This window comes from Oncorhynchus mykiss, chromosome 20, assembly GCF_013265735.2.
Source record: "Oncorhynchus mykiss isolate Arlee chromosome 20, USDA_OmykA_1.1, whole genome shotgun sequence".
Taxonomy (NCBI): Eukaryota; Metazoa; Chordata; class Actinopteri; order Salmoniformes; family Salmonidae; genus Oncorhynchus; species Oncorhynchus mykiss.
In genome coordinates, this window is record NC_048584.1 from 341,642 (window position 1) to 368,860 (window position 27,219).

Here is a 27,219-nt window from a genome sequence, read left to right on the forward strand (position 1 = left end):
AAGATTTTTATTCAAGAATTGACAAGTCCCATTTCGTTAAAGGGGTCACCCTTTTCCTGCTACAAACACAACTTGCATATCATCACAGACTAGGCCAAAACGTTAATCTTTTAACCTTGCCTGAATAAAACAATGCATTTTTTATAGTGAGCAAGAGTTGCTCCTTTTCCTTTTCTATGATGATTCAAATATTTGGTTGCACCTCAACTGAACGTTGGTTGAGGGCCCCTTTTTTTTAATTAAAAGCATTAAAATTGTGATGTTTCTCACTTATTTACATAACCTACTCCACACTTGCAAAGTGAAAGTTTATAGAAATGTTCTGAAATTAAGTAGTAAACAGAAGAAAAGCAGAATTGAGTCCAATTATAATGCGAATAATTGAATGGTCTATGGTTCAATCCCATTTCTGAAGGTCTGATAAATAATTAATATTGTTTCTCCTCTTCCTTGTGGCAGGGGCAGCAGCACACTGCCCTCCAAAGCCTGCAAAATAATAGCCGGACTGCCCCTTTCCTAGCTCTGCATGGAACTTCCAGTGCCACGTCCTTGGTGACGTGTGGGGTGACATCCGGGATGACCACAGCAACATCCTCTGGAAAGGGAAAAAAGAGGAACAGAATGTGAACAAATGCAAACCGTAGCTTCTAAACACTGGCCAGTTGAAAGGTTCTACTAAGATGTCATGACAAACGGCACCTGTCAGAGTGCTCTCTAAGTCTCTCTCTCTTGGGTGCTCTGAATGGCCTTCCTCTGGCTGAAGCCACAGGGCCAGGAGGAGCCTGGGCACCACCTCCACCACCACCTGAGATGGGCTGAGCAGGTTGCTACGGGGCTCATTGGACTGCTCGCCCAGAATGCTCCTCACAGCTCTTTCCACGGTGCTGTGGACCTTAGGATCGCTGAAATCAACAATAAGGAGAAAACAAAGCTAAACGATGTGCAATGTACTCACTTAGAACACTTTCTTAGTCTGTTTCTGCGTAGTTCCAGATGTGTAGATAAATGGATCAAGTCATATGCGGGGCAGTACATGGAACTCACATGTCAGCTGGCGAGGTGGGGTGCATGGAGCGGCGGAGCTTGCAGAAAGCCTTGTGCTCTATGTTCATCATTTTTAGGCAAGTGTTTACTTCCCAGGCCTGCAGTATGAAACAGGAAGTCCCATTAGTGTAATTTCACAACAGATCTATCCTGCTGCGCTAACTCGTTGTTGAAAGACTCTGGAGCAGCAGATAGTGGACCATGAGCTTCTTCTGCAAGATGAGGTAAGGTGTGAGACCGTGCCACGAAATACCATGTCATTTACTTTCAGAAGGGCCTCTCGCAACATTTCACAACTGCTCATGCCTCACAATTTGCAAGTGATATTAAGAACTCTTGTTTATGTTTTTGTATGGTGAATCTTACCTGTTTATTGTAATATGTTTCCTCCCAGCAGGCCTGCAGAGTCTGAAAATTAAGGCTGCTCCTACAGAATTCCTTTGAAGATCATGAAAATAATGATGCTTTGTTATGCACATTATGCACAGGCATTTACAGTATGCTAAAATTAATTTATCCTAAGATTACCTTTGTGGGACCATAAGTGAACTCCGGAATGCACCAAACCCTATCCATGGTAAGATGGGGAAGAAATGCAGCACTATAGATATACGGGATGCTCTAGAGATAACAGGAATGACTTACAGTCGCGAATGATCAATGGCTGTGGAGTCCTCCAATATGCTGCACTTAGAATTGAGTTGTAGGCGATGTTTGGCGCAAAATAGAATGTTTACATTCTATTGCCATGGAGAAATGGAATGTGTAGAACCTGTTTAATTGATTATGCTTCTATGTCTTTATTTCGTTAAACATTGAACTCTGTATTATGTCATAATGTGTATATGAGGACGTAGGAGCCCGTCCAGATTCATGACCCGATTATCCAGGTGCATGTTGCTTAGACCTACTAATCCATCCTTGGTTTACAAGTTAAATACATTGTTTATATATGCCTATACAAATCCATCGACCACATCCATTTAAAGCAATGATTGTCAATTGAAATTGTGGTTGTTCTGTTCTCCTGTTGTGCGCCTTGAGTGTTTGTCCCCTTAAGCACATTATTCCAATATTTTTCCGAGCTCTGAATTGACACAATGAACACTTTTGAAAAGATAGTCGGTTAAAAATAAGAGTATGAATGACAATAAACGTATGACTTGGATTGTATGCGTAATAGTGTAGTAAACAGTATCGCTCAGCGCGGGAACTTTTGGTGTTAGGAAAGTTTCCGTTTTTAGCCTCCATGACACGTATCACTTCGTTGTCTTGTTGGTAATAGTAAAAATGCATGACAGTCGGCATTGTAATGGTCTAACAGGTGTTTTTCATTTTGCTTCTCACATTAAACAGACATTTGAGAACGGAATTGCTTACAGTTGTACCTATGATGCAGAGACACACTAAAGCTGTACAGTGTAGTTTGAATAATCAGTTTCAATTATTTGCAGATGAATTCCCTATTATTTACAAATCGAAAGATGTACCATTTGAAATGAATGTGGCAGAACAGTTTAGCATAGAGTTCTTGTGGGTGTCTTCTCCTTCAGTCTTTTTGCCTCCTAGGCCTTGTTTCTCATTACATGGGATTTCCCCAGTGCCAACTTCACACGAGATGGCCGCTGTCTACTGTCATGTGGTGCTGAATGACAGATATCGCTATGCCGATATTGCTGCTGTCCATGGACCTGAAATGTACAATGTACGACCGTCCAAACTTGACCCCACACACAAACACACACATTGATGCCAATCTCTCACACACTTTTGAACATTGCACAACCTGCAACAAAAAACTGAAAGAGCATTTTATTCCGTTTGTGTTTGAATAAAGACCCGAAGAATTCAATCAATGTGTGGATGTTGATTGGACAATGTATATGTGCTTTGCAGAAGTCATTTTTTAAATTCCCTGTAGCGTGAATTTTACTGGAGCATGATCAGATTGCTTTGTTTAAACCAGAATAAAGATTTGGTCTGAGAAACTATGCCGATTATAGCACGATAGCTTTATTTTTATTTTTAAATGAGGCAATGTATATATGACCCCCTTTCAAAGAGTCACTCATTTATCACTTTCTTGCAGATATACAGTGCCTTCAGAAAGTGTTAATACCCCTTAACGTATTCCTCATGTTGTTTTCTTACAGCCTGAATTCCAAATGGATTAAATTATAGTTTTTTATCATCTCACCCAGCTACAGACAACACCCCATAATGACAAAGTAAAAACATGTTTTAATTTTTTTTTCAAATGTATTGAAAATGAAATACAGAAATATTCACAATACATGTTAGAATCACCTTTGGCAGCGATTAAAGCTGTGAGTCTTTCTGGGTAAGTCTCCAAAAGCTTTGCACCCTTGGATTGTACCATATTTGCAATATCACAATATATACAGTACCAGTCAAAAGTCTGGACACACCTACTCATTTAAGGGTTTTTCTTTATTTTACAATTTTTTACATTTTAGAAAAATAGTGAAGACATCAAAACTATGAAATAGCACAATTGGAATCATGTAGTAAGCATTAACTGTTAAACAAATCAAAATATATTTTACATTTGAGAATCTTTGAAGTAGCCATCCTTTTCCTTGACCACTTTGCACACTCTTGGCATTCTCTCAAACCTTTTCATGAGGTAGTCACCAGGAATGTTTTTCAATTAACAGGTGTACCTTCTTAAAAGTTCATTTGTGGAATTTCTTTCCTTCTTAAAGCGTTTGAGCCAATAGGTTGTGTTGTGACAAGGTAGGGATGGTTTACAGAAGATATCCCTATTTGGTAAAAGACCAAGTCCATATTATGCCAAGAACAGCTCAAATAAGCAAAGAGAAACAAGTCCATCTTTACTTAAGACATGAATGTCAGTCAAAACGGAAAAATTCAAGAACTTTGAAAGTTTCTTCTAGTGTAGTCCCAAAAACCATGAAGCGTTTTGATGAAACTGGCTCTCATGAGGACTGCCACAGGAAAGGAAGACCCAAAGTTACCTCTGCTGCAGAGGATAGGTTCAGCAGAGTTCACTGCACCTCAGATTGGAGCCCAAATAAAAGCTTCACAGAGTTCAAGAAACACACACATCTCAACATGCACTGTTCATAGGAGACTGCGTGAATCAGGCCTTCATGGTTGAATTGTTCCATTGAAACCACTACTAAAGGACGGACGCCAATAATAAGAAGAGAAACACGAGCAATGGACCTACAGTGCCTTGCAAAAGTATTCGGCCCCCTTGAACTTTGCGACCTTTTGCCACATTTCAGGCTTCAAACATAAAGATATAAAACTGTATTTTTTTGTGAAGAATCAACAACAAGTGGGACACAATCATGAAGTAGAAGGACATTTATTGGATATTTCAAACTTTTTTAACAAATAAAAAAAAGAAAAATTATTCAGCCCCCTTAAGTTAATACTTTGTAGCGCCACCTTTTGCTGCGATTACAGCTGTAAGTCGCTTGGGGTATGTCTCTATCAGTTTTGCACATCGAGAGACTGACATTTTTTCCCATTCCTCCTTGCAAAACAGCTCCAGCTCAGTGAGGTTGGATGGAGAGCATTTGTGAACAGCAGTTTTCAGTTCTTTCCACAGATTCTTGATTGGATTCAGGTCTGGACTTTGACTTGGCCATTCTAACACCTGGATATGTTTATTTTTGAACCATTCCATTGTAGATTTTGCTTTATGTTTTGGATCATTGTCTTGTTGAAAGACAAATCTCCAGTCCCATCAGGTTTTCTTCCAGAATGGTCCTGTATTTGGCTCCATCCATCTTCCCATCAATTTTAACCATCTTCCCTGTCCCTGCTGAAGAAAAGCAGGCCCAAACCATGATGCTGCCACCACCATGTTTGACAGTGGGGATGGTGTGTTCAGTGTGATGAGCTGTGTTGCTTTTACGCCAAACATAATGTTTTGCATTGTTGCCAAAAAGTTCAATTTTGGTTTCATCTGACCAGAGCACCTTCTTCCACATGTTTGGTGTGTCTCCCAGGTGGCTTGTGGCAAACTTTAAACAACACTTTTTATGGATATCTTTAAGAAATGGCTTTCTTCTTGCCACTCTTCCATAAAGGCCAGATTTGTGCAATATACAACTGATTGTTGTCCTATGGACAGAGTCTCCCACCTCAGCTGTAGATCTCTGCAGTTCATCCAGAGTGATCATGGGACTCTTGGCTGCATCTCTGATCAGTCTTCTCCTTGTATGAGCTGAAAGTTTAGAGGGACGGCCAGGTCTTGGTAGATTTGCAGTGGTCTGATACTCCTTCCATTTCAATATTATCCTTGCTCCTTGGGATGTTTAAAGCTTGGGAAATCTTTTTGTATCCAAATCCGGCTTTAAACTTCTTCACAACAGTATCTCGGACCTGCCTGGTGTGTTCCTTGTTCTTCATGATGCTCTCTGCGCTTTTAACGGACCTCTGAGACTATCACAGTGCAGGTGCATTTATACGGAGACTTGATTACACACAGGTGGATTGTATTTATCATCATTAGTCATTTAGGTCAACATTGGATCATTCAGAGATCCTCACTGAACTTCTGGAGAGAGTTTGCTGCACTGAAAGTAAAGGGGCTGAATAATTTTGCACGCCCAATTTTTCAGTTTTTGATTTGTTAAAAAAGTTTGAAATATCCAATAAATGTTGTTCCACTTCATGACTGTGTCCCACTTGTTGTTGATTCTTCACAAAAATACAGTTTTATATCTTTATGTTTGAAGCCTGAAATGTGGCAAAAGGTTGCAAAGTTCAAGGGGGCCGAATACTTTCGCAAGGCACTGTAAGTCTGGTGGAAATCTGTCCTTTGGTCTGATGAGTTCAAATTTGAGATTTTTTTCCCTTCAATGTGTGTGTGTAAAGAATCCAGGGTGTTTAGTTGGGTCTACTCTTCATTATAAAACAATTTGTTGAATGGTTTAAAATCCATCAGAAGCTGCTTCAATTCATGGTGGCTCTGAGTAAGTCTCGGGGACAGAGCTTGTTTTGCCAAGGAAAGTGAAAAGGACTGAGGGAAAGTAAACTGGAAAATACATGGAAAGGATCATGGAAGAACCTCAGAGAACATTGCATTTTCAAGATCATGTAACATCAAAATGCATTTTATATTCCTGCCCTGACAGAAAAACCACATGTAACCAACTTACATTTTATGTGAGCACAAATTACATTTTGGTACACAACGTGATCAGATTTTCACATTTGTAGTTCACATAAGATTACATTCAAATATGTTTTTGGAACACTTCCCGTGTTCACATGTGAAATTCATGTGGTTTTTGCCTAAACGCCCTGCAGTTCCACACTCAAGGTTCTTAATGATGCTTTAAATGCACATGTATGATTGTGCATGTGTAATGGGTTGAAAACAAAGTAACTAAAAACAGACACCCATTTATTATATCCCCCCCATATTGTTTATGTATTTGTCTTAATGAATCTAAATGGTATTTTCAACATACTTTAGCGTCAGCAGTCCATAAGGCCAATAGATGGCGCTGTTGTACTGTTGTAGCAGGAGAAACATTAAGTTCAGGCCAAGCGCTCACCATTCTGCAGAATAAGGACCAGAACTTTACAGAGGTAAACTGTGTCTGTTCTTTTACTATTACAGGTATGTAACAGCACTTCAAACGTTCAACTACATACACAATATGTAATAACATGCTATTTAACAACGTTGTCCAGATATTATTACGTTAGGAAAGGTTTTGTTTTGGCTCTGAGTCGAACTGAGTGAGAGAAGAAGGTATTTACATTGAGTGAGAGTATATGTTAGCTTGATGCTAGCTGAGGTAAAAAAAAACATTTACGAGTTACAGAGACTATGTTTACTGAGTAGCTGACTTGTACTGGATTTAGTCTAGGAGATTTTTTATCAAGAATCCATTTGTTAGGGATTTCGGAGTTGGTTTTAGATGTTATTGGTTGTTTTGTGTAAAATTGTGCTCACTAGCTGGTAAACTGGCCGAGCACGCTCAGTCTGGTGGACTTTTAGTACATACAGTGAGAGAGAGAGGATTTTCTGGAGGTGCCACTATCTTAAAGCTGAATGTATTGTTGTCACTTTTCTATAGAGGTAGCGGTATATAGAAAAACATTCAGTTATTTATGGTTTCATATATAGGTGTTTCTATTGTATGAATGTGAAATACATTGTGGTTTTCATGTGAAACCAAACATTTTTGAATTCTGTTTTAGGTAAAGTGCATTTATGTTGTGTAATTTAAAGTGTGCACTTGTTTGATGTGAATATTTTCAAAGTACTAACAAGAAAATAGACAATTGAACAAGAGAAAAAAAAAACATTCTTCAGAATAAAGAAAGCGCCAGAACTTGGCAGACGTAAACTTGTGTCCGTTCTTTTTACTATTGCAGGCCACCTCAGCTACACATGTACTCTGTCTGCACACGCATCCACGCATGCACATACACACGGACAAACACACACTAATGTTCTCTCTCTTGTGCTTGTCAGCAGTTCATCGTGGCCCTGTCGTTCGCCTCCTTCACCAAAGCTCTGTCAAGGACCTACATGAAGAGTGCCATCACTCAGACACTTTTTCCCTGTCCAGCTCTCTCATCGGACTCATAGACGGCAGCTTTGAGATGGGTATCAACAATAACATTGAGTTGCTTCAGAACTCATGTAGTAAAAACCAGATACAGACTACAGTATGATTGATTTTTCTTGTGGTTCAATCAGAGTCTGCTCTCAATACTGTCCAGTTTTATAGTTGTTCCTATTAATTGATTGACTGGCTTTTGTCCATGACTCTACTGTCAAACCCCTAACATTGTTTTATTTGATGCTTTGTTGTTGCAGTCTAGTATCCAAACTGATATGCCATTTTTAGTAGAAAAAAAAATGTTTATAATTTGTGATTCCTGACTACTGTAGTGTTGTGGTTTCTTGCAGGTAACCTGCTGTTCCTGGCTGTGGTCAGCCATTTTGGGGCGAAGCTGCACCGGCCCAGGCTCATTGCTATGGGCTGTTTCCTCATGGCTGTAGGATCCTTCCTCACAGGCCTGCCACACTTCTTCATGGGATGGTAAAACAACTGAAATACTGGTTAAACTTGTAGTTGTAGAGATACTCCAATGCGGAGGAAAGTTTCACTTTAGAAATAAAGTAATGTATCCAGTTGTTGATTAATCTCAGTTAACTTCTAACTAAAGTCTTAAGTAATTGGTCAGCTGCTTGATTATGTTTTGGGGCCATACATGTTAAGAGAAGGGATTAACTTGTTATGGCTGCAATCAATGGATCCCGGAGGTCCTAGGCATAATCAACTTCACCAAGCCGCTGGAAATCGAACGCGCCCACAGAACATCAGCGCCGAAACCCCGGCCAGATGAGCCCCCACGAGCCGTATTGATCAGGTTCCTCCGTTTCCAAGACAGAGAGAAGATACTGCAACTCGCAAGAGCCAAAGGGGACATCACCATTGATGGAAAGAGGGTCAGCCTTTTCCCAGATATGAGCGTGGATCTCGCCAGACGTCGCAATCAGTTCAGACCTGCCGCCAAAGCACTGAAGGAGAAGAACATCACCGGCTACCTCATCCACCCTGCATGGATGAAAGTTCAGTACCAAGGCCGAAGCCATCTCTTCAACACACCGGGAGAAGTGCACACTTTTCTCAAAAAACTGAGCAACGTCTGAGCCAGGACGGTCTCTCTGGGGGATAAAATGCAGTTTTTTCAACTCATTTCATTTTCAACTAACCGTATCTTCCCGGGGTGAGTTCTAATACATTTACAGGATAGTATATTTTGGTTTAGTCCATATCTACTGGGCGAAGCAATAAGTGGGCTTAGGCTTAGGCTTTCCCCCTCATTTATGTTAATCTTTCGAAAAGAGACTCAAGCATCCCTTACCGTGGGCAGTAAATATTCAGCCATAAATATCTATTCACAACGTTTGTTTTCAATTTAGAGAGCTCGCAGGTTTTAGTTTACGCCAAGTTTTAGCTAGTAAGAGCAAGACGGAAAGCGAGCAGCAACGTATCTCTACAAGTGTATTCATGTTTGATTGTTGGGATTGTTGTTTTAGTCTGACAATCGGGGTGGGTGGGTTTTTGATTATTTTTTTCTTCCTTTTTTCTATGTTTATTGTTTCCCTCCTAAAGAGACACACAGGTCACTTTTGTGCTCAAACCAAAGTTGAAACATTTCCTAATTATCTGCATATGATAGATTTCTATTCAGTTACATATTTGAAACCCAACCTATGCTTAATCCACTAAAATATGTCACATTCAACGCATAACCTGTCATTATGAAAATCACTGTATTCAAACCTGTGTAGATCAGTCAATTCTTAACTTAAAGACTTAAAACTCAGGATTCTGTAAGTGGCTATGTCAATCAAGACATGTGGTTACTTATAGCTTCCTGTGCCAACCGGAAGTGCCTTTAATTGGGTCACAGTGTTTCGAAGGGTTAAAAAAGTCACATCTCTCCAAAATGTCATATGTGTGACTAGGTAACCCTCCTGAACTGTAAATCAGTCATTTCTCCCAACAGATGTCAAAGAAAAGCTCTCTCTCACACACACACACACAGACACACACACACAGCAAGGATGGAGTGATAAAGTGCGGTGCTTAAAGACACAGAGAGCAGGCAATTGCATTACCATAATCCCTAGGCCGTGCGGAGTTCAACAAGACACCCCACTTGACTGTAGCTCACTTGGTCTGACCACAGTGACCATGCAAAAAAGTAGTCTCATGTAGCAGGCTTTGTCTGCGTAAAAAGTAATCTCATGTAGCTCACTCGGTCTGACCGGTGACCGCAGGGACCATGCAAAAAAAGTAGTATCATGTAGCTCACTCAGACCAGTCTGACCGCAGTGACCGTGCAAAAAAGTAATCTCATGTAGCTCACTTGGTCTGAGCATAGGGACCATTTAAAAAAAGTAGTCTCATCAATGTGATTGTTTTTAATGGAGAATTTGACTATGAGATGAGAGAATTTGACTATGAGATGACAATATAGTAGTTTGGGGAGTATTTTCTATAATAGAATGTATTTGACTACAAGCAGAGTAGGGGCCTCATCCTGAGCATTCTCAAATGGAAAAACACAGTTTGATCATGTGCTGACAGAGAGAGAGGGAGGAGTTTGGGGAGAGTTTAAAATGAGAAGAGTGATTTTTTCTAATAGGCTGCATTTCACTTTGAGCTAACAAGGAGATGAGCATTCTAGAGTGGTGAGGAGTGGTTTCATGTATATTTTTGAGTATCAATTAAGCAGCCAGAAGCACTGTACTTTCTTTATTGCTTAAGGGATTGTGTTAAGTTGTTTTATTTACTATTATTTCCCTTTTCAATAGAATAGAATAGAATAGTATAGAATTGTATAGATGGCTCCAGTGCGCTCATGTCCAATATGCTATAAGGTTGTGGTTGGCTTTAGTCAGCACCTTAGGTATGTACACCATGTGAGGAACAGTGAGGAGAGGGTACTCCTCTGTAAGTGGCAGTCAGGCCGTGTCAATGTCAGGCAGGAGCAGTGTCCAGTGTCAGGATGCTCCACACATCTTAGCAGACTGGACCGGCATATAGACTCCCACTCAGAGCTCAACAGAGCACAGAGGAGACAGGTTTTAGAGGACCTTAGGAGACGGCTGACGATGGAGAGGCTGGCGGTGTTGAGGGCATCGACCCCTGACATCCCTATGGCGACAGATTTAGACATTGTGGAGACTGTAAGGAGAGAAGAGGAGGAGGAGGAAATGTTATGTTCACCTACAGAAGCAGAGGAGGAAGTGGACTGCAAAGAGGATTCCTGCCACTGCCATGCACCAATCCTGAGACTGAAAAAAGCTGTAAAAGAGAGGGATGAGGCACTGCATACAAGAAGTGAGACCAACAAATCCATTAAAGAGGACAACCTTAAGTTGATCTCTGATCTGCAAAGGTTGAGAAAGAAGTACCAGCTGCTGAAAAGGCAGATGGGGATTGGCATGGTGAAGGCCCTCAACTTTCAGGCAGAGTCAGACACAGACACAAATCAAGAGGAGCAGGACCAAGCTAGAGGTTCAGGGGACCAGAGAGAGGAGCCTACAGTGTCCGGGTCAAGCTGCAAACTCATCTTCCCGGGCTCTGCTATGAGTAAGTACTGTTTCTTCAAATAGTGACAAGAGTTTGTGTTTGAAAAGAATACGATAAACCACCTGACTGATTCATGTAGCCTCATGAGATTGTAATTCTTGTCTAAAATGTTATGTTTTTTTGATTAGGTGTGTTTATCGAGGGATTCAGGAAGACCTGTGAGGGCCCTAATCCAAATTATAAGCTGAGTGAAAATTGTGCCTCAAAGGTCAAGAGGGTGACGCAATTTTTAAACTACATGGCGAAGAATGAGACCTACCAGTCCTCTCTCATTTTCCTGACAGACCATGACAAAATAAGGAAGTAAGCAGAATAATTTTTTCTCTCTAGCCTCACAAGCATTAACCAACAATACAGTATTTGATTGTATGATTTGTGTGTGTGTGTGTGTGTTTTTAGATGGGTTCAATTCCTCCAGAAGAACAAGGCAATCACCACAGTCAACCACTACACCTTGACTATTGGTGCATTTCTTAAATATTCTGAGGAGACCCCTCCATCTGGCTGCCGGCTGACCGTGAACCAATGGAGGGGGATCAACCGGTTGATGAAGGGCATTAGCAAGTCCATGAGACGACCAGTTTCCCTTCACCAGATAAAGGTGAAGGACAACAAGGAAGGCAAGGTGGTGTCCAAAAAGAGCCTGCTGCAGTGCCAGTCTCTTGCCAAGGCCAAAATCCCTCAAGTGCTGAGTAAGTTTTTCTCAATCTGTGATGTCACTGTTTTTACACACTTATAGACGTCAGAGATGTATAGAATGCATTATGGAGTGGGATTATGAAGCTGCCTTTTTTTATTTTCATGTTCACAGAAACATTGGAAGAAACAAGGACACAGAGGAATCAGTACAGGTTTTATGGGTACCTGTGTGCCTACTTTACATCCATATACGGCCACAGACCAGGCCTATATAAAAACATGTTGGTGAAAGAGGTGGAGGAGGCAAAATGTGACCAGTCTGGGGTGTACCTGATCAATGTAAGTCTATGAAATACAGCTGGCTGTGTTTATTTGTTTGTTTGCTTGGTTGGTTATCTTTGGAAACAATTGCAGTCGCAGGAGCGTAATGTGTTTTTTTGTGTTTTTTCTCTGTTCAATTTCTATTAGGTGGGGGAACACAAAACAAATCGGGAGTACGGCATGGTCCAGATGTCGCTGACAAAGGAGGAGTACAGCTGGTTTTCCGACTTCCTCAAATTCAAGCACTGTCTCTTAGGGGGAAAGAAGGCCCAGCACTTCTTTTTCAATTCAACAAACACTCAGATGAAGAACCTGCCTGCCTACCTGAGGGAGGTGTGGAAGGAGATGGGTCTGCCCGAATGTCCTTCATTCACTGACCTGAGGACCTCCATTGTCACTCATGTAGGTCAGATTAGATAGGAATCTAATTAATGTAAGATCCTATTCTATTGTTGTCTGAAGTAATATCAATAATATCATATATTTGTGTGTGTGTGTGTGTGTGTGTCTTACAGGTAAAAAACATGCTCCCAAAGGTTGACAGGGAAAGGGTGGCCAACTTCATGTGCCACAACATCCAGACGGCAGACAAATATTATGCCATGAATTTAAATCCAACCCAAGCAAATGAAACCAGGGCACTCTTTGAGGCTGCACTGAAGGGGGAAGATAACACAGTCGCCGCAGAGAACCAGCCCTCCACCTCAGGAGAAAGAAAGCAGAAGGTGAGAGAGGATGCCTCCCTCTCCGACGGGAGCACCACCCCTGAAGAGACCAAGGTGATGTACCAGGAGTCTGGCACGTCCGCCGGTGACTCGGAAGAGGAGGAAGAGGATGAAGATGAGGAACAGATGGCCAGACAACTTCCAGTAAGATCAGCTATTCTGACAGGACACATTTGATTATCAAAATGTACTTGTAAACTATGTAACAGTCAAGTGTGAATTCTGAGATATATCTAATTTCTTGTGTTTGCTCTGTCAGGAGACACCTTCCAAGGTGACCAATCCTCAGGTGGAGATGGAACTTACCCCAAAGAGGAAGCGGAGCATCTGCACACGCCGCATGGAGGTCGCCATCAGCCCCATGCTAGTCTCACCCCTCAAAGTGAGGCTCAAGTCGCCCCCCCACCAGTCCCTCATTGTCACATTAAAAGGGATGCAACAACTAAACTCAAATAAAGTCAGACTAAAAAATGCCATTGCCTCAAGGAGGTTAAAGCTGCAGGAGAAGGTGCAAAAGAGAGGAGGGGACCCCTGATGCAGCTCGAAGGAAGGGGAGCCGACCAACAACAAGACTTCCTCTTCCAAATAGTCATGTAGATTGTTTTAGACTCTCACATTTATACTGTTCTGATTTTGTTTGGTTTGATTTTCAATTTTGGTGTGCTTGTTTACATTTTAGAAGTGTAAAATGTGTGTAATTTAGTCTAACTGTCTGTTCAATTTTCTATTTTGGTGTGATTCTTTATAATGTAAAGGTTTGTTCTGTTTTATTAAATAACTAGTTTAGTAATTATTTGTGTTGTGCTTTCTTTAAGGTTATATTCTAACTGTCTGTTCAATTTTCTATTTTGGTGTGATTCTTTATAATGTAAAGGTTTGTTCTGTTTTATTAAATAACTAGTTGAGTAATTCTTTGTGTTGTGCTTTCTTTAAGGTTAATATTTAGTTTGTCACTTAATTTGTAAGTGTTAAACATTCACTGTCTTGTGTTGTTGTCTGTGAAGGTAGGAACAAATATTTAGGCATTATTGGCATGGGAATCATATGTTTACATTGGCAAAGCAAATTAAGTAGATAATAAACAAAAGTGAAATAAACAATAAAGTCCTGCTGTAGACTGTACTACTGCTGTTCAGGAAGCACAATTTGAACTAGAAACTTACACAGACAGGCTGAAATAAACACTAAAAAATAACAAATGGCATCACCGTAATCTCTAGGCCATGCCGAGTTCAACGAGATATCCCGCTTGACCGTAGCTCGCTCGGTCTGAGCGCAGCGACCATGAGAAAAGTAAGCCCAAAATGAAGCCTGCCCCACAACGTCATTTGCTTTTGGGTGACAGTGAGAGAACCGTTAGGTTTAGAAGGACAATTCAACCACAGGAATGTTCCTAACGTCCTTCCGATCCATGCAAGCCTAACCTTGACCGTGTGGCATTAACCCTTAAAAATAAAACAGGGTTTTTTGATCTCACAGATTACAATGACATCTCTCCCCATAGGAATACATTGACAGCTCCCCTAAATTCAACCTGGAGCCTATGTGGGTTAATAATGCCTTATGAACCTGTCTTCAATGCCAATCCATCAGGCCACTATGAGGTCTACCTGTGTCGATTCTAAGCTTCCTGGAGCAACCGGAAGTGGTTAAATTCACCCAAAATGTATTTTGATGTACATAACCTGCAAATGTGAAAATGACTGCATTCAACCCTGGGTAGATCAGTCAATTCTTAACATAAAGACTTTAAACTCAGGATTCTGTAAGAGAATACCCAAAGCAAAATATTTGTTTACCTATAGCTTCCTGTGCCAACCGGAAGTGCCTTTAATTGGTGTCTCAGGGGCTTCTCCTTAGGAGGGATGGGGACACCACCACGGGACAGACCCCACACTCATCGCTAGAGATCGAACTTCAGACTCCCTTCAAAACCACTGAACCCCTCAACACACCGAAAGAGATTACGGTGCACACCCTTAGAGGGAGCCGGAACAGGATAACTCCCTCCACCATCACAGAGACACAGAGGAGGAGGAACTATCCAACACCCAGGGAGAGAGAACAAGTGACGTCAGTCGAACACAGTCAGAAAGAGGAGGTGGAAGAGGCGTTAGATAGAGGAGGATATTACCCCAGAGGCCATTCCTCCTGTTCATGTGAGCAAGAAAGAGCAGAAGGCTTCTGATCAGCCAAATGGCAGGCAGAGGGAGAGGTCATAGTGATTCACACCCACAGAGAGAAAGACAACCCACACAACCTCTTGGTTGAGATGAACCACACAGGTAGAGGCAGAGGGCCTTCAGGGCTAGCCAGTCAGCCTGCCTGCTCTGATCCTCAAGTCAATTGTATATAAATTCATGTTCATTAAATATTTTTATTCAAGAATTGACAAGTCCCATTTCGTTAAAGGGGTCACCCTTTTCCTGCTACAAACACAACTTGCATATCATCACAGACTAGGCCAAAACGTTAATCTTTTAACCTTGCCTGAATAAAACAATGCATTTTTTATAGTGAGCAAGAGTTGCTCCTTTTCCTTTTCTATGATGATTCAAATATTTGGTTGCACCTCAACTGAACGTTGGTTGAGGGCCCCTTTTTTTTAATTAAAAGCATTAAAATTGTGATGTTTCTCACTTATTTACATAACCTACTCCACACTTGCAAAGTGAAAGTTTATAGAAATGTTCTGAAATTAAGTAGTAAACAGAAGAAAAGCAGAATTGAGTCCAATTATAATGCGAATAATTGAATGGTCTATGGTTCAATCCCATTTCTGAAGGTCTGATGAATAATTAATATTGTTTCTCCTCTTCCTTGTGGCAGGGGCAGCAGCACACTGCCCTCCAAAGCCTGCAAAATAATAGCCGGACTGCCCCTTTCCTAGCTCTGCATGGAACTTCCAGTGCCACGTCCTTGGTGACGTGTGGGGTGACATCCGGGATGACCACAGCAACATCCTCTGGAAAGGGAAAAAAGAGGAACAGAATGTGAACAAATGCAAACCGTAGCTTCTAAACACTGGCCAGTTGAAAGGTTCTACTATCCATCGGCCACAGGGCCAGGAGGAGCCTGGGCACCACCTCCACCACCACCTGAGATGGGCTGAGCAGGTTGCTACGGGGCTCATTGGACTGCTCGCCCAGAATGCTCCTCACAGCTCTTTCCACGGTGCTGTGGACCTTAGGATCGCTGAAATCAACAATAAGGAGAAAACAAAGCTAAACGATGTGCAATGTACTCACTTAGAACACTTTCTTAGTCTGTTTCTGCGTAGTTCCAGATGTGTAGATAAATGGATCAAGTCATATGCGGGGCAGTACATGGAACTCACATGTCAGCTGGCGAGGTGGGGTGCATGGAGCGGCGGAGCTTGCAGAAAGCCTTGTGCTCTATGTTCATCATTTTTAGGCAAGTGTTTACTTCCCAGGCCTGCAGTATGAAACAGGAAGTCCCATTAGTGTAATTTCACAACAGATCTATCCTGCTGTGCTAACTCGTTGTTGAAAGGCTGGTAAAGAGCTCACTAACTTGTAGCATGTCTCTAACTCTCATTCTCTTACCAGCCGAGCGAGGTCGTTTCCCTCCTCCAGGGTTTCCTTCCACACCCTTCAAATAAAACACAGAGCATTTCAACTTTCCTGGCTTCTGATTTTTCTGTTGTTTATTTTACCCACATCTCCTGGAGTGCTGCTGGTGGCAGGGAATGGCAGTGAAGGTGAGTGCTGACGTGGTACTCACCACTCCCTAAGGGATTTTTGCCCTGAGACACCAGCCAGTTGCTCATGTGCTCCGTGGTGACATGGGGAGGGACCTGGCCTTGACTCTGGAGCAGCAGATAGTGGACCATGAGCTTCTTCTGCAAGATGAGGTAAGGTGTGAGACCGTGCCACGAAATACCATGTCATTTACTTTCAGAAGGGCCTCTCGCAACATTTCACAACTGCTCATGCCTCACAATTTGCAAGTGATATTAAGAACTCTTGTTTATGTTTTTGTATGGTGAATCTTACCTGTTTATTGTAATATGTTTCCTCCCAGCAGGCCTGCAGAGTCTGAAAATTAAGGCTGCTCCTACAGAATTCCTTTGAAGATCATGAAAATAATGATGCTTTGTTATGCACATTATGCACAGGCATTTACAGTATGCTAAAATTAATTTATCCTAAGATTACCTTTGTGGGACCATAAGTGAACTCCGGAATGCACCAAACCCTATCCATGGTAAGATGGGGAAGAAATGCAGCACTATAGATATACGGGATGCTCTAGAGATAACAGGAATGACTTACAGTCGCGAATGATCAATGGCTGTGGAGTCCTCCAATATGCTGCACTTAGAATTTAGTTGTAGGCGATGTTTGGCGCAAAATAGAATGTTTACATTCTATTGCCATGGAGAAATGGAATGTGTAGAACCTGTTTAATTGATTATGCTTCTATGTCTTTATTTCGTTAAACATTGAACTCTGTATTATGTCATAATGTGTATATGAGGACGTAGGAGCCCGTCCAGATTCATGACCCGATTATCCAGGTGCATGTTGCTTAGACCTACTAATCCATCCTTGGTTTACAAGTTAAATACATTGTTTATATATGCCTATACAAATCCATCGACCACATCCATTTAAAGCAATGATTGTCAATTGAAATTGTGGTTGTTCTGTTCTCCTGTTGTGCGCCTTGAGTGTTTGTCCCCTTAAGCACATTATTCCAATATTTTTCCGAGCTCTGAATTGACACAATGAACACTTTTGAAAAGATAGTCGGTTAAAAATAAGAGTATGAATGACAATAAACGTATGACTTGGATTGTATGCGTAATAGTGTAGTAAACAGTATCGCTCAGCGTTTTTAGCCTCCATGACACGTATCACTTCGTTGTCTTGTTGGTAATAGTAAAAATGCATGACAGTCGGCATTGTAATGGTCTAACAGGTGTTTTTCATTTTGCTTCTCACATTAAACAGACATTTGAGAACGGAATTGCTTACAGTTGTACCTATGATGCAGAGACACACTAAAGCTGTACAGTGTAGTTTGAATAATCAGTTTCAATTATTTGCAGATGAATTCCCTATTATTTACAAATCGAAAGATGTACCATTTGAAATGAATGTGGCAGAACAGTTTAGCATAGAGTTCTTGTGGGTGTCTTCTCCTTCAGTCTTTTTGCCTCCTAGGCCTTGTTTCTCATTACATGGGATTTCCCCAGTGCCAACTTCACACGAGATGGCCGCTGTCTACTGTCATGTGGTGCTGAATGACAGATATCGCTATGCCGATATTGCTGCTGTCCATGGACCTGAAATGTACAATGTACGACCGTCCAAACTTGACCCCACACACAAACACACACATTGATGCCAATCTCTCACACACTTTTGAACATTGCACAACCTGCAACAAAAAACTGAAAGAGCATTTTATTCCGTTTGTGTTTGAATAAAGACCCGAAGAATTCAATCAATGTGTGGATGTTGATTGGACAATGTATATGTGCTTTGCAGAAGTCATTTTTTAAATTCCCTGTAGCGTGAATTTTACTGGAGCATGATCAGATTGCTTTGTTTAAACCAGAATAAAGATTTGGTCTGAGAAACTATGCCGATTATAGCACGATAGCTTTATTTTTATTTTTAAATGAGGCAATGTATATGTGACCCCCTTTCAAAGAGTCGCTCATTTATCACTTTCTTGCAGATATACAGTGCCTTCAGAAAGTGTTAATACCCCTTAACGTATTCCTCATGTTGTTTTCTTACAGCCTGAATTCCAAATGGATTAAATTATAGTTTTTTATCATCTCACCCAGCTACAGACAACACCCCATAATGACAAAGTAAAAACATGTTTACATTTTATTTTCAAATGTATTGAAAATGAAATACAGAAATATTCACAATACATGTTAGAATCACCTTTGGCAGCGATTAAAGCTGTGAGTCTTTCTGGGTAAGTCTCCAAAAGCTTTGCACCCTTGGATTGTACCATATTTGCAATATCACAATATATACAGTACCAGTCAAAAGTCTGGACACACCTACTCATTTAAGGGTTTTTCTTTATTTTACAATTTTTTACATTTTAGAAAAATAGTGAAGACATCAAAACTATGAAATAGCACAATTGGAATCATGTAGTAAGCATTAACTGTTAAACAAATCAAAATATATTTTACATTTGAGAATCTTTGAAGTAGCCATCCTTTTCCTTGACCACTTTGCACACTCTTGGCATTCTCTCAAACCTTTTCATGAGGTAGTCACCAGGAATGTTTTTCAATTAACAGGTGTACCTTCTTAAAAGTTCATTTGTGGAATTTCTTTCCTTCTTAAAGCGTTTGAGCCAATAGGTTGTGTTGTGACAAGGTAGGGATGGTTTACAGAAGATATCCCTATTTGGTAAAAGACCAAGTCCATATTATGCCAAGAACAGCTCAAATAAGCAAAGAGAAACAAGTCCATCTTTACTTAAGACATGAATGTCAGTCAAAACGGAAAAATTCAAGAACTTTGAAAGTTTCATCTAGTGTAGTCCCAAAAACCATGAAGCGTTTTGATGAAACTGGCTCTCATGAGGACTGCCACAGGAAAGGAAGACCCAAAGTTACCTCTGCTGCAGAGGATAGGTTCAGCAGAGTTCACTGCACCTCAGATTGGAGCCCAAATAAAAGCTTCACAGAGTTCAAGAAACACACACATCTCAACATGCACTGTTCATAGGAGACTGCGTGAATCAGGCCTTCATGGTTGAATTGTTCCATTGAAACCACTACTAAAGGACGGACGCCAATAATAAGAAGAGACTTGCATGGGACAAGAAACACGAGCAATGGACCTAAGTCTGGTGGAAATCTGTCCTTTGGTCTGATGAGTTCAAATTTGAGATTTTTTTCCCTTCAATGTGTGTGTGTAAAGAATCCAGGGTGTTTAGTTGGGTCTACTCTTCATTATAAAACAATTTGTTGAATGGTTTAAAATCCATCAGAAGCTGCTTCAATTCATGGTGGCTCTGAGTAAGTCTCGGGGACAGAGCTTGTTTTGCCAAGGAAAGTGAAAAGGACTGAGGGAAAGTAAACTGGAAAATACATGGAAAGGATCATGGAAGAACCTCAGAGAACATTGCATTTTCAAGATCATGTAACATCAAAATGCATTTTATATTCCTGCCATGACAGAAAAACCACATGTAACCAACTTACATTTTATGTGAGAACAAATTACATTTTGGTACACAACGTGATCACATTTTCACATTTGTAGTTCACATAAGATTACATTCAAATATGTTTTTGGAACACTTCCCGTGTTCACATGTGTAATTCATGTGGTTTTTGCCTAAACGCCCTGCAGTTCCACACTCAAGGTTCTTAATGATGCTTTAAATGCACATGTATGATTGTGCATGTGTAATGGGTTGAAAACAAAGTAACTAAAAACAGACACCCATTTATTATATCCCCCCCATATTGTTTATGTATTTGTCTTAATGAATCTAAATGGTATTTTCAACATACTTTAGCGTCAGCAGTCCATAAGGCCAATAGATGGCGATGTTGTACTGTTGTAGCAGGAGAAACATTAAGTTCAGGCCAAGCGCTCACCATTCTGCAGAATAAGGACCAGAACTTTACAGAGGTCTCTCTGTAATAAAATGCAGTTTGTTTATTTTCTATTATCCGGATTGAACTGCTGGTATCACCCGGTCACCATAATTGATTTGTACATTTTCAACTAACCGTATCTTCCCGGGGTGAGTTCTATTACATTTACAGGAGAGTATATTTTGGTTTAGTCCATATCTACTGGGCGAAGCAATAAGTGGGCTTAGGCCCACTGCTTTCCCCCTCATGTATGTTAATCTTTCGAAAAGAGACTCAAGCATCCCTTACCGTGGGCAGTAAATATTCAGCCATAAATATCTATTCACAATGTTTGTTTTCAATTTAGAGAGCTCGCAGGTTTTAGTTTACGCCAAGTTTTAGCTAGTAAGAGCAAGATGGAAAGCGAGCAGCAACGTATCTCTACAAGTGTATTCATGTTTGATTGTTGGGATTGTTGTTTTAGTCTGACAATCGGGGTGGGTTTTTCTATGTTTATTGTTTCCCTCCTAAAGAGACACACAGGTCACTTTTGTGCTCAAACCAAAGTTGAAACATTTCCTAATTATCTGCATATGATAGATTTCTATTCAGTTACATATTTGAAACCCAACCTATGCTTAATCCACTAAAATATGTCACATTCAACGTAAAAGGTCTTAACAGCCCGATTAAAAGGAAAAGAGTCTATACATACCTTAAGAAATTAAAGGCTGACATTGTGTTTTTACAAGAAACACATCTTACAGCCAGTGAACACAAGAAATTGAAGAGGGAATGAGTAGGACAAGTTTTTGCATCCTGTTTTAACTCCAAAGCAAGAGGAACTGCAATTTTGATAAGTAGACACATCCCCTTCTGCGTCAACAACACCATCTCTGATCCCTCTGGCAGGTTTGTTTTGGTGCAGGGGCATATGTTATCAGAGTCTTGGACCCTATTGAATATTTATGCTCCTAACTTCGATGACCATATGTTTATTCAGAATGTCTTCCTTCAGGTTGCTCAAGCACCACCAGGATGGCTACTGGTTGGAGGAGATTTTAATTTTTGCTTAGATACAGTTCTTGATAGGTCTTCTGATAAACCCTCAGTTCTTACCAAAGCCGGCAAGCTCACCATGTCATTCATGAAAGATCTCAATTTACTAGACATCCGGAGACAGTTGCACCCACAGGATAGGGACTACTCTTTTTATTCACACCCACACAACACACACACGCATAGATAACTTTTTACTTTCGACACAACTGTTTCATAGAGTGTTAGATGTCGAGTATCTCCCCAGATTGCTTAGTGACCATTCTCCTCTGGTATTATCAATCTCCATTCCTACCAAGGTAAATGGAGCATATAGATGGAGACTAAATTCTACACTCCTAAAGCAACCTGAATTTTGTGCATTCATCAAAGAGCAGATCAATATTTTTACTTTGACAAACAAACCCTCGACTTCTTTCTCTCCTCTCTCAACCTCACATGCCTGTCAGGGGAAGACAGCGAGCGCCTGAGTGAACACTTCTCAGTTCCTGAATTGTTGGAGGCCATTAAATCCTTACCTTCTAATAAATCTCCTGGGGAGGATGGCTTCCCTCCAGAGTTCTATAAAGAATTTAGGGAGCTGTTGGTCCCCTACCTTACTTAAAAAAGCCAGTGAAGACAACTGCTTTCCAGAGTCCTTCTCTCAAGCAGTGATTACTGTAATCCACAAGAAAGGGAAAAATCCACCTCCTATAGACCAATCTCTCTCCTTAACACAGATTGTAAACTGGTCACCAAGATGCTATCTAAGAGACTGGAGTCATGTCTTCCCCTGTTGGTCAACCCAGATCAGACTGGCTTCATAATTAATAGATTGTCCTCCAATAATCTCAGAAGGTTCTTTGATATAATTCACCTTGCCAACAAAAACAAAATACCTAGTGTCGCAGTCTCCCTCGACGCTGAAAAGGCCTTTGATAGGGTTGAATGGCCATACCTCTTTCGCGTCTTGGAAAAGTTCAGTTTAGGTACCGTTTTTGTATTCCTGAGGTCCTCCCGATCTGTGCAAGCCTAACCTTGTCCGTGTGGCACTAACCCTTAACAGTAAATCAGGGTTTTTTGGTCTCACAGATTACAATGACATCTCTCCTTATAGGAATACATTGACTGCTCCCCTAAATTTAACCTAGAGCCTATGTGGGTTAATATTGCCTTATGAACCTGTCTTCGATGACAATCCATCAGGCCACTATGAAGTCTACCTGTGTCGATTCTAAGCTTCCTGGAGCAGCCGGAAGTGATTAAATTCAGCCTAAAAGTGTTTTGATATACATAACCTGCAATTTTGAAAATCACTGCATTCAACCCTGTGTAGATCAGTCAATTCTAAACATAAAGACTTAAAACTCAGGATTCCGTAAGAGCCTACCCCAATGAGGATATGTGTTCACGTTCAGCTTCCTGTGCCAACCGGAAGTGCCTTAACATGGTGTCATAGGTGCTGTTTCGAAGGGTTAAAAAGATCAGATATTTTTAAAACGTCATATGTGTGATTAAACAACCCTCATGAACTGTAAATAAGTCATTTTTCCCAACAGATGTCAAAGAAAAACCTCTGACACGCACACACACACACTCAGCAAGGATGGAGTGACAAAGTGCGGTGCTTAAAGACACACAGAGCCTGCAATGGCATTACCATAATCTCTAGGCTGTGCCGAGTTCAACGAGATGCCCCGCTTGACCATAGCTCGCTCGGTCTTAGCACAGCGACCATGAGAAAAAGTAGGCCCAAAATGAAGCCTGGCCCTAAATGTAATTTGCTTTTGGGTGACAGTGAGAGAACCGTTAGGGTGAGGAGCATAATTCGACCTCAGGTACATTCCTGAGGTCCTCCCGATCTGTGCAAGCCTAACCTTGACCGTGTGGCACTAAACCTTAACAGTAAATCAGGGTTTTTTGGTCTCACACATTACAATGACATCTCTCCTTATAGGAATAAATTGACTGCCCCCCTAAATTCAACCTAGAGCCTATGTGGGTTAATATTGCCTTATGAACCTGTCTTCGATGACAATCCATCAGGCCACTATGAGGTCTAACTGTGTCGATTCTAAGCTTCCTGGAGCAGCCGGAAGTGATTCAATTCAGCCTAAAAGTGTTTGATATACATAACCTGCCATTTTGACAAATTATGGCTAGAGTATATGCAATTTCTTCCACTTTTTGAGTGACACAAAGATGCTTATCTGAATGGTGAAAATGCAACAGCTGTTAATAAGGCTCACTTTGACTTTATATAGTGCACCAAGAGATAGTTTCTCGCTTACGGCCACACCGGCCTGAGTAGGCCTGATCTCGTCCGATCTCGGAAGCTAAGCAGGGTCGGACCTGGTTAGTACTTGCATGGGACACTGCCTGGGAATACCAGGTGCTGTAAGCTTTTTGTCACTGCCTTGTGGAATTTCAACTCTTTGTCCGTTTTTTCCCACAAGGCTGAAATATGTGCCCTCGCTTTGAATTAAGTAAGCAAGGTTAGTTTGTATTTCATCCAACAATCTGTGCTACAAATTATGGCTACAGTATATGCAATTTCTTCCACTTTTTGAGTGACACAAAGATGCTTATCTAAATGGTGAAAATGCAACAGCTGTTAATCAGGCTCACTTTGACTTTACATAGTGCACCAAGAGATTGTTTCTCGCTTACGGCCACACCGGCCTGAGTAGGCCTGATCTCGTCCGATCTCAGAAGCTAAACAGGGTCGGGCCTGGTTAGTACTTGGATGGGAGACCGCCTGGGAATACCAGGTGCTGTAAGCTTTTTGTCACTGCCTTGTGGAATTTCAACTCTATGTTCGTTTTTTCCCACAAGGCTGAAATATGTGCCCTCGCTTTGAAATAAGTAAGCAAGGTTAGTTTGAATTTCATCCAACAATCTGTGATACAAATTATGGCTACAGTATATGCAATTTCTTCACCTTTTTGAGAGACACAAATGGTGAAAATGCAAAATCTGTTAACCCTTCGAAACAGCCCCTATTACACCATTTTAAGGCACTTCCGGTTGGCACAGGAAGCTGAACATGAACACATATCCTCATTGGGGTAGGCTCTTACGGAATACTGAGTTTTAAGTCTTTATGTTTAGAATTGACTGATCTATACAGGGTTGAATGCAGTCATTTTCAAAATTGCAGGTTATGAATGTCAAAACACTTTTAGGCTGAATTTAATCACTTCCAGTTGCTTGATGGTTGCCTGATGGATTGTCATCGAAGACAGGTTCATAAGGCAATATTAACCCACAAAGGCTCTAGGTTGAATTTAGGGGAGCAGGCAATGTATTCCTAATGGGAGAGAAGTCATTGTAATCTGTGAGACCAAAAAACCCTGATTTACTGTTAAGGGTTAGTGCCACACGGACAAGGTTAGGCTTGCACAGATCGGGAGGACCTCGGGAATGTACCTGAGGTCGAATTGTGCTTCTCACCCTAACAGTTCTCGCACTGTCACCCAAAAGCAAATTACATTTAGGGCCAGGCTTAATTTTGGGCCTACTTTTTTCACGGTCGCTGCACTCAGTGCGAGCTACGGTCAAGCGGGGCATCTCGTTGTACTCGGCACGGCCTTGAGAATATGGAAATGCCATTGCAGGCTCTGTGTGTCTTTAAGCACCGCACTTTGTCACTCCATCCTTGCTGTGTGTGCGTGTGAGAGAGCTTTTCTTTGACATCTGTTGGGGAAAATGACTGATTTACAGTTCATGAGGGTTGCTTAATCACACATGTGAAGTTTTAAAATATCTGACCTTTTTAACCCTTCGAAACAGCACCTATGACACCATTTTAAGGCACTTCCGGTTGGCACAGGAAGCTGAACTTGAACACATATCCTCATTGGGATAGGCTCTTACGGAATCCTGAGTTTTAAGTCTTTATGTTAAGAATTGACTCATCTACACAGGGTTGGATGCAGTCATTTTCACATTTGCAGGTTATGTCCATCAAAATAACTTTTGGGTTAATTTAACCACTTCCGGCTGCTCCAGGAAGCTTAGAATCGACACAGTTAGACCTCATAGTGGCCTGATGGATTGTCATCGAAGACAGGTTCTTAAGGCAATATTAACCCACTATGTTGAATTTAGGGGAGCAGGCAATGTATTCCTAATGGGAGAGAAGTCATTGTAATCTGTGAGACCAAAAAACCCTGATTTACTGTTAAGGGTTAGTGCCACACGGTCAAGGTTAGGCTTGCACAGATCGGGAGGACCTCAGGAATGTACCTGAAGTCGAATTGTGCTTCTCACCCTAACGGTTCTCTCACTGTCACCCAAAAGAAAATGACATTTAGGGCCAGGCTTCATTTTGGGCCTACTTTTTCTCATGGTCGCTGTGCTAAGACTGAGCGAGCTATGGTCAAGCGGGGCATCTCGTTTAACTCGGCACAGCCTAGAGATTATGGTAATGCCATTGCAGGCTCTGTGTGTCTTTAAGCCCCGCACTTTGTCACTCCATCCTTGCTGAGTGTGTGTGTGTGTGTGTGTGTGTGTGTGTGTGTGTGTGTGTGTGTGTGTGTGTGTGTGCATGTGAAAGGTTTTATTTGACATCTGTTGGGAGAAATTACTGATTTACAGTTCATGAGGGTTACCTAGTCACATGTATGACATTTTGGAAAGATGTGACTTTTTTAACCCTTAAAAATAGACACTGTGACCCCAATTAAAGGTACTTCCGGTTGGCACAGGAAGCTATAAATAAACACATATCTTGCTTGGGGTATGCTCTTACAAAATCCTAAGTTTAAAGTCTTTATGTTAAGAATTGACTGATCTACACAGGGTTGAATGCAGTCATTTTCACATTTGCAGGTTATGTCCATCAAAATAACTTTTGGGTTAATTTAACCACTTCCGGCTGCTCCAGGAAGCTTAGAATCGACACAGGTAGACCTCATAGTGGCCTGATGGATTGTCATCGAAGACAGGTTCATAAGGCAATATTAACCCACATAGGCACTAGGTTGAATTTAGGGGAGCAGGCAATGTATTCCTATAAGGAGAGATGTCATTGTAACCTCTGAGACCAAAAAACCTGTTTAGCATTAACCCTTAACACTGTTAAGGGTTAATGCTACACGGTCAAGGTTAGGCTTGCACATATCGGGATGACCTCAGGAATGTACCTGAAGTCAATTGTGCTTCTCACCCTAGCGGTTCTCTCACTGTCACCCGAAAAGTGTGTGTGTGTGAGAGAGCTAGAAAATACAGCGCCCACACGGAATCACGAAATACAGACATTACACCGAAATTCAACAACATTACAAAATGCTTTGAGCTAAGGAGGAAATCAAATCATTCCCTCCAACTTGTTAGAAAATCCATTCATTTGCCCAAGTGAATCATAAGACATGAACAAAATGCATCAGTGATTCGTATTTCCACGCAACTTTCAGAAACTGCACAGGACTGCCCAGTTTCCGTGCGCATGCGTGCGGAGCGCGCGCATATCTACACTTTGTGTAGCCGTTAGCGATGAGGCTAATGATAACCTTCTTGTGGTAGAGAAGGAAAGGCTTCCCACAAAAACCTTCTCAATCAAATGTTAACTGCAAAGTAGCCTATGCCAGCCTGGCAGAATTATATCATGATTATTTGCATCAATCCAGTGGCCATTTGTTTTGCAAACTCTGCAATCACATGAGCGCTACAGCAACACCGCTTAACCAAACAAAGGTCTCTTCCTGGCGCACACTTGCCTAAAAAA

At 41.2% G+C, this 27,219-nt stretch overlaps 1 non-coding gene and 1 pseudogene across 1 annotated transcript; both read left to right on the forward strand.

Moving 5' to 3' along the window:
* Window positions 1–23,776: 23,776 nt before the first annotated feature.
* Window positions 23,777–23,895, forward strand: LOC118942453 (annotated as a pseudogene).
* Window positions 23,896–24,155: 260 nt separating this feature from the next.
* Window positions 24,156–24,274, forward strand: LOC118942430. Its single transcript, XR_005038380.1, has one exon. It is a non-coding gene; the product is annotated as a 5S ribosomal RNA (ribosomal RNA).
* Window positions 24,275–27,219: the final 2,945 nt, after the last annotated feature.